We start from the raw sequence: 11,836 nt of genomic DNA, 5'->3' as shown, positions 1-11,836 counted from the left end.
TTAGGATTGAGTGGTTTGATCTCCTTACTGTCCAAGGGACTCTCAAGAGTCTTCTCCAGTACCACAGTTCAAAAACATCAATTCTTTGGCACTCCGCCTTTTTTAGAGTCCAGTTCTTATATCCATACATGACTACTGGAAAAACCAGAGCTTTGACTATATGGACCTTTGTCAGCAAAGGGATGATGTCTCTCTTTTAATATGCTGTCTAGGTTGGTCATAGCTTTTCTTCCAAGGAACAAGCATCTTTTAATTTCATGGCTGCAGTCACCATCTGCAGTGATTTTGGAGTCCAAGAAAATATCTGTCACTGTTTCCACTCATTCCCCATCTATTTGCCATGAAATGATGGGAACAGATGCCATGATCTTAGGTTTTTGAATGTTGAGTTTTAAACCACCTTTTTCTCTCTCTTCTTTCACATTCATCAAGAGGCTCTTTAGCTCCTCTTTACTTTCTACCATTAGAGTGGTATCATCTGCATATCTGGGGTTGTTGATATTTCTCCCGGCAATCTTGATTCCAGCTTGTAAGTCATCCAGGTGGGCATTTCTCATGATGTACTCTGCATATAAGTTAAATAAGCAGGGTGACAATATACCGCCTTGATGTACTCCTTTCCCAGTTTTGAACCAGTCTGTTGTTCCATGTCTGGTTCTAACAGTTGTTTCTTGATGAAGAGCTTCTAAAAAAGTAGCTGAAAGTATTTTTCAGAAAGTCTATGTACCCTTCCCCCCAAGTCTGAGTGATTCAGGAATGTCTGGGCATTATGGAAGGACTCTTGTCTTCATGAAAACTGAAAGCTGAGATGTGTAAGGCTAGTGCTTGATATAACAAGCAAGGCACCCCTTCTCTTCTCACAGGTTCGTCAAGTCCCAGGCTTCAAATAAGAGGCCCCTACCAGGTCCAGCTATCTTTAGCAATGCCCTGCTGATAGCCTGAGCTAACCAAGTGGGTCAGATGCCACAGTCAAGGGCAGGGAACCTCTCCTCCATGGTGGCTACTGACCCACAAAACCAATGTCGGTTGTAGGTCACACACAGTTATCAAAGGCAACTCCTGTTTGCAGTGACTGCTTCTTAAGGAAGGGTAAGGTACTGGGGCTCTGTTTTTATCTTCAAGCAACCCACAGCAGATAATTGAGAGAATGGACCATAGCACTGAATTCAACACTGAATTCTATTTTCCAAATATGCTTCATTCCTTCCGGTGGCTTTTAAGAAAAAGACAGAGGGCATGTAGGAGAATGGGAATAGCAGAACAGGAAGAAGACAGTTGGGAGGGACATGGAAGATAGAAGGCAACTGAAAAAAATGATAAAAGGAAGAGTCAGGGGTTGGCAGTGGGGGAGGGGAGTGAGGAGAGGGTGCTGAGAAAAAGAAAAAGAATGGCAAGTAGAAAGATAAATCGGCATAGTACACAAAAGGGACAGAAAGATACAAAATGGGAGAGAAAATGAAACAGAAAACCAGAGTATCAGCCAGGCCAACTCCTTAATTTTACTGAGGGGAAAACTGAGGCCCAGAAAGGGGAAGTGATTTGGCCAAAGTTTTGCTGCCAGTTTTAATTCTTGAGCTGAGGCTAGGACTCCAGTCTCTAGACTCCCAGATCAGGAGCATGGCAGCCTAGGTACCAGGCTTTCTGGGAGAGACCGGACATTGTTCACTCAGTCAAGAAGTTACATGATGAATCTGAATCTAGGAAGCAAAACAGAAAGCCTCAGATCTCACCAGACCAAGTCAGACCAACTGACAGATCATCAGAACCAGAAGTTCCAGGTCCACAAGGTACTGAAGAGTGCTGGGTGCCTAGAAGGGGCTGCTGGAACCACTGGGTTGACTGAGGCCAATGGGCCCAGTCCTCCTAAGTGGCCTGTGGATGGATTCCCTTAGCTACAAGGAGGAAACAAAACAGGCTGGATGTCTGCTCCTCCTCAAAGCTCATCTACATGTCCACTGCCAGTTCTGAGCACAGAGGTGGAAATCAAAAAATGTCAGAGGTTCCTGGGAAATTGGAGGCAAGATGGACTAAGTCTCTCCCAGAGCAAGCTGACCCTTGGCTCACTCTGGGCCAGACTCACTCAATCCACTCCACCAACTCTAGACTGAGAAAGATCCAGGCCAACTCCAGGTTTATCTTTCTGTTAGGGCCCCTCAAGGCTGATTGCTCCAGATAGTACTTCATGGTTGCCCCAGAGTACTTGGCAATTCACTAGCAAATTCAGTCTAACCTGTCCCCCTCCCACAGATTTACAAACTTTTGACTGAATTTTGCCAGGGCTGGATATAATTAGGCATGGAACCAGAGGTTCCCAAAGTCTGCTATATGCCTACATAATATACCCATATGCATGTGTAGAAAATGCTTTTGATCCACAAATCTTATATAGAAAAGCAGCTTATGATGGAGTTTCTTAAAAACCCTCTTCTATGGAGCATTTATCCTCTTCAGGGATAAATCTGGATTTAATTCCCAGTTAGCCTCATCAAACCACACAGACAAGTTTCCTTCGTCTTCTAGTGTTCTGGTTTAAAAACCTTATGCATGTTCCTTTAGTTCCATTCTGTCACCTAGGCTTAGAGTGGGATGATCTGGGGAGGCTGTGGTGAACACAACAAAGAGGAAATGCTGTGAATCAGTAATGTCCTAGGCGGCAGAAATAGCTGAGTATAGCGACTAATACATAGTAGCTGCTCAATAAATATTGTTGCCAGAGTCCTTTGATACCAGCCAAACTGCTAAAGCCCAGAGAGATTAAGTGACTTATCTAGGATCATACAGCTGGTCAGTGACAGAGACTCCACTAGATCGTGGATGATTCATGTGAAAGAGGAATCTTTTAAACACAGGAACCTTCTAACACTTCTATATATGCAATACAATGGAATACTACTCAGCCATAACTAAGAATTAAATAATACCATTGGCAGCAACATGGATGGAGCTAGAGGTTATCAAACTGAGTGAAGGAAGTCAGAAAGACAAAGAGAAATACCATATGATTTCACTTATATGTGGAATCTAAAATATAACAAAAAAGAACATATCTTTGAAAGAGAAACATTCACAGAGAGCAGACTTATGGTTAGCAATGGGTATTGGGGGTGGGGGAGGGAAGGATTAGGAGTTTGGGATTAGCAAACTACTATATATGCGGAGAAGGCAATGGCATCCCACTCCAGTACTCTTGCCTGGAAAATCCCACGGATGGAGGAGCCTGGAAGGCTGCAGTCCATGGGGTCGCTGAGGGTCGGACATCACTGAGCAACTTCACTTTCACTTTTCACTTTCATGCATTGGAGAAGGAAACGGCAACCCACTCCAGTGTTCTTGCCTGGAGAATCCCAGGGACGGGGGAGCCTGGTGGGCTGCCGTCTATGGGGTCGCACAGAGGTGGACACGACTGAAGCAACTTAGCAGTAGCAGCATAAATAGGATGAATAAACAACAAGGTCCTACTCTATAGCACAGGGAACAATATTTGACATCCTGTGATAAACCATAATGGAAAAGAATAGGAAAAAAATATTTATGTATAACTGAATCTTTGCTGTACAGCATAAATTAATGCAACATTGCAAATCAACTATACTTCAATAAAATTAAAAAAATTAAGTATTATTTATTCTTACCACTAAAAAAATAAAAGAAATTAGGATGTGGGAATTCCCCAGCCATCCAAGAGAGGTTAGGACTCGGCTCTTTCACTGCCAAGGGCGCAGGTTCAATCCCTGGTCGGGGAACTAAGATCACACAAGCTTCATGGAAGGGCAAAAAAATAAACAAATAGAACACTAAAAAATACATATATATAGTAACCGTCTAGAATCACAGTCTCTCAGAATGACCAGTGTGATCTCCCTGGAGCCAGCATCCAATGATAAGCTAAAAGTGCTCAGAATTACCACCCAGGGATTTTAGTCCTGCCCCCTGGTACTACAGGAAGCAGCCAAACCCTTCCACTTGATAAGGATTTGAAGACAGTCAATGGAGCCTCTGCAAATCCCTGGTTCCTTCAACCACCCTCCACGTGACACTCCTTCCACTCAATCACTTCACCGCCCTCCTGTGGATTCACCGAAGTCCCTGTGATGCCCAGAAGTGGGTGCATCCTCTGAAGGGGATTTCCTCTGCTGCTTCCTCTGGACGTTATGAGAGCGTGCTGCATCTCTCGGCACTCACATGGCACTGTTTGCCCTTCTTTAATCTGTGGTTAGCTCAGACCCCCCAAGATCTTTTTTATATGATCTTATCAAACTGTCTCCTTCATCTGAAAAATGTACAACCAAATATTTATAAACTCTGTACTGCACTTCACGTGGGTCCCACTTTTTAAGGTCTGATTCCTGGAGGAAGATGCCATCAAATTCTTCTAGGCCAGAAAACCTAAGTCTAAATGGTAAACCTTCAGTGAAGTATTCTTCCACAACCTTAGTTTTTTTCCTACCTCACATATTTTTATCTATGTGTGCAACCCCATGGACTATGGCTTGCCAGGCTCCTCTGTCCATGGAAATCTCTAGGCAAGAGTACTGGAGTGGGTTGCCATTTCCTCCTCCAGGGGATCTTCCCAACACAGGGATTGAACCAGTGTCTCTTCCACCTCCTGCATTAGCAGGCAGGTTTTTGTGTTATTTATTTTTTACCAGTAGCGCCTCATGGGAAGTCCATTTTCATCTATATAAAACTTAAATAAGGATAATTTCTACAAACTATTAGAGCTTACTGGTTTAAAGATAGCATACATGTGTTCAGCAGAGTAACATTTATTTAGTGAATATCATGCACCGGACATTGTGAAGGGCTCTGTATACATTTAGCTCATTCCCTCTGACAGCTGGAGGATTGTTCTCCCAAGTTTATAGACAAGGAAGCTGAAGCTCGAGACACTCCACTGTTATTAAGGGGAAGAGGCATGACTTGAACCTAGTTCTGACTAATCCCAAAGACCATGTCCTTTCATTTAAGCCAGTGGCTCTTAACCGTGGCTGCACATTAGAATCAGCTGGGGAGCACTCAAGCCTCCCAACACCCAGGCCCCACCCCAGCCAATTAAAGTGGAGTCCCTGGAGGTGGGCTCCAGGCAGGGGTAGGTTGTAAAGGCTCCCCAGGTGAATCTAATATACAGCAGTAAAACCGCTGCTTTGTACCATGCTGTTTCCAAGGTATATTAGGCTAGCATAGATGTGAAAACAACTATTAGGCCCTCTGTATATTTGTAGCACTGGTTGCTTCAAAAACCAAGACTGAAGTTATTTAAAGGCACTAACATCAAACGAATGGTGCTGGAGAGACTAAGCCTGCAGTCCCCTGTTCTGATGAGGGAGCGAAGGTAGCCACCTATACTCCCTTGTAACTTCCCACCCCCTTGAAGCTTCCACAGCTTATTTCTCTGAGTCATGTGCTTTCCCTGTTCACTGCGTTCAGTTCTAGAAGCTGGCCTATCTGCTGGGTGAGCAGACTACAGGTGAGTCCTAAACATTCGTAGCTGTGGTGGGACATTTCTGTGTCGTTTTAATGTACGAGGACAAAAGTCTTGTGTTTTCTGTTTGGCTTCTCCCTTTCTGAGTACGTTGTCCGAGATGGTGCCCGAGAGGTTTGCCTGGGGGAATCAAGACTCTATATTCCTTCCTGTACCCCTCTGGTGGGTCGTTATATGCTGTTTGCAAAATTAGGAACGGACATGATGCAACAGGGAAAATAATTCATACATTAGCCGGAGGTGCAAATCCCCAAAGATCCCATTGCCAAACTAAGAAAACTCCAAGTCACTGGGAAGCTGTAAAACCTAGCACTGTGAGAACAAAGGGCCCAGGCATATGGAACAGCTTATCAGAGGCCGGGCAACAGAGCCCACGTGAGAACAGGGCCGGCTCCAGAGAGAGACACCTAGGTCTGTTCAAGGAGAGGTCAGGAAGCGTTGGGGATGGAGAGAGGGCTGAAAGATGTGATTAAAGTAAATCCTCCAAAGATGGAAAAGCTGGCCTCAATGGCTCCTTCCTGTGCTTAATACACTTTCTCATTTTCCTGGGGGTGGGCGTGGGCACTCTCAGCCATTTGCTTCTTGCCTGTGGCTCCCTGTCCTTCCTCCAGCACTGGAAGACATTCTTTGCAAATCCTGGGTGTGTGCTTCCCCTTTTACAAGCAGTCAGGCCTCTGGGAAGAAAATGGATCTCTCTTCAAAATCATAACACCATCGTAGAGGCAAAAAAAAGCCTCTTCTCATAGCCTTCCCAGAGACTCCATTGTAATAACCCCTAAGTAGAAAGGGCTTCTGGGACAGTTTCCACTCACACACATCGAGTGCTGAGGAGAATGAAAGCAGAGACCCAATTTAGGTCTCTAAATACACATGTTCCTGTGGACTGTGACGAAAAATGGGACTGAGTGGTTTTTTTTTTTTTAATCTCTTTATCCTGTCTTTCCTTTTCTTTCTTTCTTTTTTTTTTTTTTTTGGCCTTGAAGGAGTCAGGTAATCTAATCTCCACAGACCTCCATTTTTCCTCAGTTTGCCCGGGCAGCAGACACCAACGAACAGAGTCTTGGAAGATAAACAGAATGTGTCAACACATCCAAAATGTTTCCCTCACGTGGCTCTCAGCTCACACTTCTTTCGAGCATTGGAGCCATGCGACATTTCCATGCAAAGAAAGGCTCAAAATAGCAAGCAGTAAACAGAGCCAGGGAGCCTGATGTAGCCCTGCCCTGTGCCAGCCCTGGGCCCTGCTCCCATCCACAGGGAAGCCAACTCTTTCCCTCCTCAGACAGCCAAGCCAGGCTACACGGTCAGATAATCAATGACAGGTGTCACGCCCCATAATAAACCTGAAGGAAACAGACAGACACATACAGAAACCTCCAGGCTTGATTGCTGCAGGAGCAGCATTGACTGGCACCTTACAAAGAAGCCCTGCACGTGGGCCTGGATCCTTCCACCCCAGGTGCCCTTGGATCGCCAAGGAAGGTGAGAGAGCAGAAGGGGCCCCAGGAACTGCTCGACTGGGGAGGCTCTAGCCAGCAGGGACTGGGCCGAGACACCGGCAATGTTTATTCAGCTTACAGCTTTCATTTATCCTAAGTCATTTCAATGAGTTCAAGGAAAGAAATCATTCTACTGGATTGAGTCCATCCCTAAATATTTGGGACACACGCTGAAAGGTTAGAAGCAAACTCCTGCAAAGAAATGATTGCTGGAATGAGGGAGTTGGCTACCAGAGGAGGCCTGGGATGAAGGCCAACCATGACCCGGGAGGGAATCAAGCACAGTGAAACGATCCATGAAGTTTCTTGGCATTTTCAAGCACTCCTGGAAAGAGAGTGGCTGATCAACTTCACTGAAGAATCTCCGAACAAATAGCTCCACTGTCTCTGGGTTTCCTGGCCGCAGAAATGGGCTGGGCAACTTGACTGAACACTGGGAAATGAACATTTTGAGTCTGGCATCTGAGGCTTTCTACTGGAGTTCAGGGTGCTTCAAAGAGCTTGCTGTGATCTTCAAGGTTACCCAAGGACCAGGCACAGCCCCAGGAGAACAGGTTTTCTCAGCCCTACCTGGACCTACATCTCTTGGCCTCTATTGTTGTGTAGGGATGGATTTGAGTCAAGCATATCGTTTGTCTCAAAAACAACAAAATGAAAACCCAAACCTATCAAAAACTACTCCAACGAGGCGGTGACTAATTTTCCAACAGAAACTTCTGAGAAAAAGAGAGAAGGGACTAATAGAGTCAGCATCCTATTAGATTGAGGCTTCCCTGGTGGCTCAGATGGTAAAGAATCCACCTGCAATGCAGGAGACCAGGGTGTGATCACTGGGTCAGGAAGATCCCCTGGAGAAGGAAATGGCAACCCAATCCAGTACTCTTGCCTGGAGAATTCCATGGACAGAGAAGCCTGGCAGTGGGCTCCAGTCCATGGCGTAGCAAAGAGTCAGACATGACTGAGCAACTCACACACACATTGTTAGCATAAAGGGTCAAGAGCAAATTTCCTGTTTTGGAGAGCTTGGGCCATACTTTTGGGCTTCTTTTTCGGAAACCCAGCACCAGCTAGAGGAGGTGGTAAGCACTTGCCATGGGAGTTCTCTGCCAAGAATTAGGGACCCAGGCCCAGACCCTGGATGCAGTCCTGGAGGCCAAGGTGGGGTCTGCTACAAAGAATGGACTGGAGTTGCTACAAAGGGGAACAAACAAGGGGGTTGGAGAATGAGGACAACCTGGATGCCCACAACAAACCAGGCTGGAGGCCGTTATGCGTGTGAGACACAAAGCTGCAGGGGCTCCACAGACACCAGCCCCTCCAGGCCTGGCTCTGCTTCCCAGGCCCCTGGCCCTGTCTGTGGAGGAAGGGTGCACCCCTGGTGAAGACAGTCACGTCACCCGCACGTTATGGAACATTGTATTTTTTGAAGCATATACTCCTGCTTCCAAGAAAGAGATCACAGTTTCATTTGTGGGAGCAGAACCCCCAACGTACCCAACAAAAGACCAGAAATGAAGAGGCAGGCACAAAAACCTCTCACCAACACTCCTTCAAGAGAAGCATTACCACGAGGCTATTTTCACGGTAAGAGGCTCATATGCACCTTTAATCCTCAAGAAGCAAGATGAAACACCCTACAATCTCTGTTTCAAATCCATGTTTAAATTTTACTTTAAATGTTTTATGATAAGGGATACAAAGTCTTACTTAATGTACCTTCTAAGGATTTCTTGTCCTGAAGCAATTTGTAAATGTTGCAGGGTGTCAGAAGTAGGTTTCCGTGCAGAAAAGAAGCTGTGTTCTGAAATGCCAAGGGGCACAGGGCTAGAAGGAGGCCCTGGGGCCATCTGATGGGAAGAGGAGGTTTCTCATTGCCCTGGAGTCTCCCCAAGAGTTTATTACTTAAGATTAGGAAACCTTGAGCAATAGGCCTTTGGGATTTCATCTCAAAATCCTCTAGGCAGCAGATTGCTCACTTCGGGATGCTGCTGTGTGTTAACAAGGGATGGGATAGAGCATCTGCAGCAGATGCAGGGCGAAGCACGAGCAGGTCAGAGCCTCCTTAGAGGTAAGCTGAGAGGGCTGGGCCCATGCTGGAGTCAGCAAACTTTTTCTGGGAAGGACTAGCTAGTTAACAACAGGAAATATGGATCACATATGGTCCCTAGCATATTCTTTCTTTTCATTTTTTAAACAGCTTTACTGTAATATAATCTGCATATCACACAATTCAGCCATTTAAAGTATATCATTTAGGGACGTCCCTGGTGGTCCAGTTGTTAAGACTACACACTTTCACTGCAGATGGCATGGGTTAGATCCCTGGTCTGGGAACTAAGATCCCACATGCCATGGGGTGTGGCCAAAAATTTTAAAAACAACTATAATTTAGTGGTCTGTGCATTCACTCTGTTGTACAATCATCACTATAATAATTTTCTTTTCATGTTTATCACCACAAAATTAAACAAACCTGTATCCATTAGCCATCATTCCCTTTTCCCCATCATCCGAAGCTCTAGATATGTTGGCCTATTCTGTTCATTTCATACAAATGGAATCACAAAATATGTGTCTGGCAAATGGCTTCTCTCACTCAGTATAGTGTTTCCAAGTTGATAAATGAGGAACATGTATCAGGAATTCATCCCTTTTTTTGACCAAATAATACTCTATTGTATGGATATTCCATACTTTGTAATTCTTTCCTCAATGGACAGTTGGATTAGTCCCTCCTTTGGGTTATTGCTAATAGTGCTGCTATGACATTCCTATACAATGTCTGTATGGATCTGTGGATCTGTGTATTCAATTCTTCTGGATATATACCTAGGGTTGGAATTGTTATGCCATAACAGTAACTTTATGTGTAATCTTTTGAGGAATTTCTGTATTTACAAATTGATGGCACCATTTTCCCATTGCACTAGCAATATATAAGAGTTCTGACTTATTCACAGTTCTCATCAGCACTTGCATTTGTCTTTTTGATCATTACCATCCTAGTGAGGGGCTTCCCTGGTAGCTCAGTTGGTAAAGAATCTACCTGCAATGCGAGAGGCCTGGGTTTGATCCTTGGGTTGGGAAGATTCCCTGGAGGAGGGCATGGCAACCCACCCCAGTATTCTTGTCTGGAGAATTCCCATGGACAGAGGAGCCTGGAGGGCTGCAGTTCATGGGGTCACAGAGAGTTGGACATGACTGAGCGAGTGAGTGTGAAGTATGATCTCACTGTGGTTTTAATGTGTATTTTCCTAATGACTCGATGTCAAGCATCTTTTCAAGTTTTTTTTTTTTTGCATCAACACTCTATCAAAAGAATGTAAAAACTACAGCCATACCACCCTGAAGTCACTAAATTTCATCTGATCTACAAAGCTAAGCAGGGTTGGGCCTGGTTGATACTTCAGTGGGAGACCACCTGAGAATTCTGGATGCTATAGGCTTAAAAAACAAAACTAGACTTGGCATCTATCCCCAAGCTAATTTTAAAGAATTCTGGAAGTTCCCTAGTGACCTAGTGGTTAGGATTCTAGATTTTTTTAATGCCATGGCCCAGGTTCAAGCACTAAAAAAAAAAAAAAAGGTGCTCCAATAAGAAATCTGGAACTCTTGACATAAATGGAAAAATAGAAAGTTTCAGTGAAGAAAAAGAAGATGTAAAGAACAAAATAGACATTTAGGGGGAAAAAAAGTGTGGAAAAAATAACTCACATATGGGAGAAAACATTTGCAAATCATATATTTGATGAGGGTTTGATATCTTGAAGGATATTTTTAAAAGTCCTAATACTCAACAACAAAAAGACAAAGATCCTAACTGAAATGAGCAAATGACTAGAATAGACATTTCTCCAAGGAAGATATATAAATGAGTTATAAGTACATGAAAAGATGCTCATCAACAGGCATCAGGGAGACGCAATTCAAAACCACAGAAGACACCATATCATACCCAGCAGGATGGCTCTAATTTTTTAAATGGAAAATAATAAGTGTTGGCACAGATGTAGAGAAACTGAAACTCTCATACACTGCTGGTGGGACTATAGAAAGCTGGAGCCTCTGTGGAAAATAGTTTGCTGGTTCCTCTAAAGTAGTATTGCCATATGATCTAACAATTCTAGCACCAGGTATATACCCCAAAGAATTGAAAACAGGAACTCAAACATATATTTGTACGCCCACATTCATAACAGCATTGTTTGCTATAGCCCAAAGGTGGAAACAACCCAAGTGTCTATCAGCAGGTGAATGAATAAAGAAAATCCATACAATGGAACATTGTTCAGTTTTATAAAGCAATGAGGTTCTAAAACATAGCTGCAACTTTAGATGAACTTTGAAAACATTATAAATTATATAACCAGATATAAAAAGCTTATATGGTTCTTCTTATATGAAATATCTAGAATACATCAATTCATAGAGACAGATTAGATTAGAGGTTACCAGGGACTGGAGGGAGTGGGGGATGGGGAGTTATTGCTTAATGGGTACAGAGTGTCTGTTTGGAGTGATGAAATATTTTTAAAATGATAGCTGTATAACCCTGTAAATGTGATTAATGCTATTGAATTGTACACTTAAAATGTCTAAAATGGCACTCTATGTTATTTTGAATTGCAATAAAATATAGTAAAAAGAAGTACTATCTTTAACCCATATATAGTGAATATAATAGTAAAAATAATTTGGGGGGCTAAGAAGCAAGTCCTTGGGTCAATTGAAATAAGGATTTCCAAACAAAGAAAGGAGAGGAAAGTGACCCTAATAATCAGGAAAACAAGAACTCCATTTGCAGGAGGAGAGAACAGGAGTCTCCTGGCTTGTGTGGGACCCCTGCTGACCGTCA

At 43.8% G+C, this 11,836-nt stretch overlaps 1 pseudogene; it reads left to right on the top strand.

Moving 5' to 3' along the window:
- Positions 1-10,308: 10,308 nt before the first annotated feature.
- Positions 10,309-10,427, top strand: LOC120882662 (annotated as a pseudogene).
- Positions 10,428-11,836: the final 1,409 nt, after the last annotated feature.

Source organism: Oryx dammah, unplaced genomic scaffold (assembly GCF_014754425.2).
Source record: "Oryx dammah isolate SB20612 unplaced genomic scaffold, SCBI_Odam_1.1 HiC_scaffold_23, whole genome shotgun sequence".
In the NCBI taxonomy this organism is placed as follows: domain Eukaryota; kingdom Metazoa; phylum Chordata; class Mammalia; order Artiodactyla; family Bovidae; genus Oryx; species Oryx dammah.
This window is presented reverse-complemented; position numbering and strand designations above follow the sequence as displayed.